Raw genomic sequence first — 5,093 nt, 5'->3', positions numbered from 1 at the left:
CCCCGCTTCCCGGGGTGCCCCTTGGGGGGGTGGGTGGCCTTGGAGGTGGGGGATGTGGGGTGTTGGGGGGGGTGAGCTGGCTGTAATACCTGCCAGAAGGAACCCCCCCTCTGCAGGGCAGGCTCTCTGGTGTGCTGCCTGCCCCAGCCCGGAGGAATATTCCCTCCTCCCAGAGACAGGTCGCTCCCAACAATTAGGCTGGATGCCAAATGCCTTTAAGATTTATTTTTTTTAAAGGTTTTTTTTGGTTGTTTTTTTTCTTTTTGGAATATGGGGTGGGTTTGTGGAACCTGCAGTGCAAGAGGAGCGAAGGCTTGCTGAGTTGTGTTGCTTTTTTGTGTTTGGGTGGGTTTTTTTGTTGTTGAGAGGGAAGAGAGAAGTGGAAACCGATAAAGATTTAGTATCTGGTGGTAGCGGTGACCTTTTTTGGGTGGGAGTGTGTGGATATATGCTGTGTGTGCTCCTTGGGCTTCGCATGTAGATGTGTTTAGAAGGGATGGAAGGAAGCAGAGTTGCATGGCATGGTCCCACCTGTCATCCTCTTGTGGTGACAGCACTCCAGGCTCTCTCACCTTAAGCCTTTCTTCCCTGGTTTGTCTCCACAGGCTCCTTGAGATCTGGCATGAAACACTAGGATGGGGTGGAGGTGGGGATGGGGGACACACACACCCCAAGAAACGCAGCGAAGGGGAAAACTCCTCCATTTGTGTCTTTTCTTCATTTGCTCACTGTGTCTTTCCAATCGTAGGAGGCTTACGTGCAGAAAATGGTCAAAGTGTGCAACGATTCAGACCGGTGGAGCCTCATCTCCCTGTCCAACAACAGCGGCAAAAACGTGGAGCTGAAATTCGTGGACTCTCTGAGGCGGCAGTTTGAATTCAGCGTCGATTCCTTTCAAATCAAGCTGGACTCCCTGCTGCTTTTTTACGAGTGCTCAGAGAACCCCATGACCGAAACTTTTCACCCCACCATCATCGGCGAGAGCGTCTACGGGGATTTCCAGGAGGCCTTTGACCACCTCTGCAACAAGGTAATCGCCACCCGCAACCCCGAAGAGATCAGAGGAGGGGGTCTCCTGAAGTACTGCAACCTTTTGGTAAGGGGTTTTAGGGCTGCCTCCGAATCTGAGATTAAATCCCTGCAGAGGTACATGTGCTCCAGGTTTTTCATTGACTTCTCAGACATCGGGGAACAGCAGAGGAAGCTGGAGTCCTACTTGCAGAACCACTTTGTGGGCTTGGAGGACCGCAAGTACGACTATCTCATGACCCTTCACGGCGTGGTGAACGAGAGCACGGTGTGCCTGATGGGGCACGAGAGGAGGCAGACTCTCAATCTGATCACCATGCTGGCCATCCGCGTCCTGGCCGAGCAGAACATCATCCCCAACGTGGCCAATGTCACCTGCTATTACCAGCCGGCCCCTTACGTGGCGGACGCCAACTTCAGCAATTACTATATCGCCCAGGTTCAGACGGTGTTCCCTTGCCAGCAGCACACCTACTCGACTTGGCTGCCGTGTAATTAAGGACGCCAATTAGCAGACCTGGTGGGGAGAACGTTTTCTGAGACGTAGGAAGGGGCGAGGTGCCCCCCTTGGAAAAGGTGTGTGTGTATAGGGGGGGGGGGAGGTCGTTTTGTGCAATGATGATCTGCTCTGGTTTGGTTTTTTTTTTCAAGCTTGGTTAAAAAAAGCTTGATGATTCTTCTTAATAATTAACGGGAGCACGATCGAGAAAGAAACCCCCTCCCTGATAATTGGATCCTACCCCAGAGCACAAGAGGCCTGTCATTAAAAGCAACCAGCTTCCCCTGAAGTAAGTGAGGGAGGAATGCTTGATGACAATATGGGTTGGCGATACCTGCTCCCATAGCTTTGGCATAGAGAAGGTGGGAAAGCCTTATTTCCTTTTATTTTTATTCTTAACTCTAGAATGGGATCTGCAAAAAAAAAGGGAGAATGCGAAAGAAGAAGCAAAACAAAACACATAAAAAAAAAACAACAAAAAGAAGAAAAAAAATCACAAAAAATTCTTTACGTATATATTCAGGAATTAAGAGTTAGAGGCATAAAGCAGAGATAAGCTGAATAAAAATGATGTATATTGGGAATTAACTGCATTTTGGGGCTTGCAGCAAGTGCCGTCTATGGGGTGACCGTGTAGAATGTATAGCTTGCTTGACTAGGACGCTTTTCCCAAAAACAGCTTGCTCCCAACGAGCAGTAGTGGATCGGTGCAGTTAGAAAAGCAGAAACACCTACGGTGACTGAAATCCGTTTATTTCCCAGCTGTGTGCACGCCTCACATTTTAAAAATGTGGGAGGGAGCGCAGGAGAACCAGCTGTGGCAAACAGAATATTCTCAAGGACCAAAGATTTCCACAAATAAGTTATCCGAGCAAAGAAGATACAGTAGAGTATATATATATATATATATATAAAAAAGAAAAGAAAGATGTTGCTATATTTGTACACACCAACAGTAATCAAAAGTGCCTGATGCCTTCATAAAATTTGAAGTGAGAAAAAAAAAAAGATATATAGTTTTGTGGTTTAACCATGCATTTTGTTTTATCAGGGACACAAGGATTAAAAAAAACAAACAACCAAACCATAAGCTTGTGAATAAGTGGTGGAGGAAATGCCCTATTTTTTTTTTTTTTTTTCTTGGCAAATACTTGTATAGAGTTAATGTTATGTCGGTGTGCTATTATCCTAGGTACGTGTGTGTATGTGTGTATATATATGTTTGTGTGTGTATATATGTACGTGTTATAGGTGTATATCTATATATATACACACACAATATATATTAATGTGGTCTAGGAAAATGTAGCAATTAAGGAATGTTTAAATAAAGTACTACGTGTTTTCCAGTTTGCAACAGGATGTCATAGGACAGTGGGCACCTTGCAGTGAATTTTTTAACCCACACCTGAGAAATTTGGAGTTAACAACCCAGTCAGGATTAAGGTGGGATTCAGATAATGTCTTTGGTTGCAAGAACAAGGATTACAGTAATTCAGTGGGTTGCTTGTGAGCCATAATAATTCCACAGATGGAGAAACATATGACTAGCTGATTATTATTTTTTTTTTTTTAAACTATTTTGTACTGTAATGCCATTTTGACATTTAACCCACTAATGTTGTGACTGCATACCTCCATGATGTGTAATTCAGTGGAACGTGGATCAAAGATAGGTTTATTTAAACCCCCTGACAGCTAAAGAATATTGTATTAGTTGGTGATTTGAACACTAATTGTTACTATTTAAAGGAGTATTTTTAATCGAATGCGTTACGCATTCCAGGACCACTAGAATTTAGCAAATGTGAAATGAACCCTTTTTAAGAGTGTTGCACGATTGCTTAAAATTATATTTTATATATATATATTATATATATATATTTTTATGCAAATATTAAACATCTTTGATCTGGTTGTCACACTGCATTTACAATTTCAGTACTGTACTTTATTTAAATGGAATCACTTTACATTGGAACAATAACTATTCACTTTCGTTTCCTCTCCCAAAAGACCAGCAGGGGGGGGGGACAGACAAAAAAAAAAATTAGCTGTGTGATGATGACAAAAATCCCAATCATTTTTGTGGGACTTGGACACACATTAAAGGACCAGGCCTTTCCTGTGGCTAAGCATTTTCAGACAGGCAGTCCCTCATCCACTGGGTCTAGAGGTGACTCAGCTTTCTTCTTGGTTCCCACACAGACTTTCTTCACCAGGGCCTCTTGAAATTGGCATTAAAAAAAAAAAAAAAAAAAAGAAATAGCAACCTCCGCTGTCATTTTCACTTCAGTGCCATCTCTGAAGGTGTTAAATTCTTTGTTGGGCTTTGAAGACCTAATGACTAAGTGACACTTGACTCTTTAATAGTGTGCTTTTTTTTCTTACTGAGGATTAAAAAAAGAAAAAAAAAAGGGGGGGTGGGGAGGGAAATTGAGGCTTTTGAAGAAAAGCTGGCAGGGTCTGGCGTTGGAGGAGGCAGGGGTAGGGGAGAAGGAGAGGACTGGTGTCCTGGCAGCCTGTTTTCCCTGCGGAGCGAGCGAGGTACATCTATTTTTGTCGCGCTTTGTACTTTTTTTTTTTACGCTCTGGAGGCAGTTTTCACAGGAACCCGGTTTGTTTACGGGAGCCACCTTCCCGGTGGGAGTCCTTCAGGAAAGCTAAAAGCGGGTTCCTTGCCGACCTTCTCGGCGTTGTCCCTTGGAGAACCTTGCTCCTCACCTTCCTTCCTCCCCATCCTCCTCCAGCCATGGTTCCTGTCTCATCCCACCAGGGTCCTCCCCACCCCACCTCCAGCTGGAGGCTCCTGGATGGCTTTTTTTCCCCTTCTCCCCAGCTCCTCGGGAGTTTTTTGCTGGTGGAAGCCATGGGGAGGGCTGGGGAAATAGGATCAGCTGGTAATGTGGTATGTCTTCTCTGGCCACAAACTATTTGCAGCAAATAAATGACTCATCCGCTCTTTTGAAGGGGCTGGAGGATCTAGAGCTCTGCCACAACCACAGAGGGCTGATAGCACATCACACCATCTCTTTGTCCCTTTGAAGGACCCCCTTTTGTTGCGTGTGTTGTGTTTTCTTTGTTGTTTTTTTTTTTTTTTTTTTTTTTTTTTTTTTTTTTTTTTTTTTTTTTTTTTCTTATTATTATTTTTTATTTTTAATGATTGACAGCAGCTAGTTACCTTATAGTGCATGCAGCGGGGCTCTGAGCTAAACTGCACCTTTCAGCGTTTGCATTTTGATACATATATAATATGTTTTTATATATATTATATAGGTATTCCGGATCTGTTTTGCATATGTTAATGATCAAGTGGTGGAACTGGTGGAGCTTTGTTTTATCTGTGACTTAAAAGGTGCCTGGTGTTTAGAGGTGGGGAGAAGGCATGAGTTCAGGCCAAGAGTAAAATAAGAACCCCTTTTCAAAGCTGGTTTATTTCTGTGGTTTGCACACCTTCCCCTCCATAAAGTCTGACTTTTTTTCGTCTTTTTTTTTTTTTTTTAACTGGTTTTTCCCCTCCTCTTCAGCACACTGGTACTTTTAAATTTAACGACCGCATTCTTGC

General features: G+C 43.5%; 1 pseudogene across 1 annotated transcript; it reads left to right on the top strand.

The window, feature by feature from the left end:
* The first annotated feature begins 637 nt into the window (after positions 1-637).
* Positions 638-3,578, top strand: LOC106897705 (annotated as a pseudogene). Its single transcript, XR_001413819.1, has one exon. The product of XR_001413819.1 is annotated as a protein FAM46A pseudogene (transcript).
* The last annotated feature ends 1,515 nt before the right edge of the window (positions 3,579-5,093 follow it).

Source organism: Calidris pugnax, unplaced genomic scaffold (genome assembly GCF_001431845.1).
Source record: "Calidris pugnax isolate Ruff unplaced genomic scaffold, ASM143184v1 scaffold251, whole genome shotgun sequence".
Lineage (NCBI taxonomy): Eukaryota > Metazoa > Chordata > Aves > Charadriiformes > Scolopacidae > Calidris > Calidris pugnax.
The sequence above is the reverse complement of the archived record's forward strand: the minus strand, read 5'-3'. Positions and strand labels throughout refer to the sequence as shown.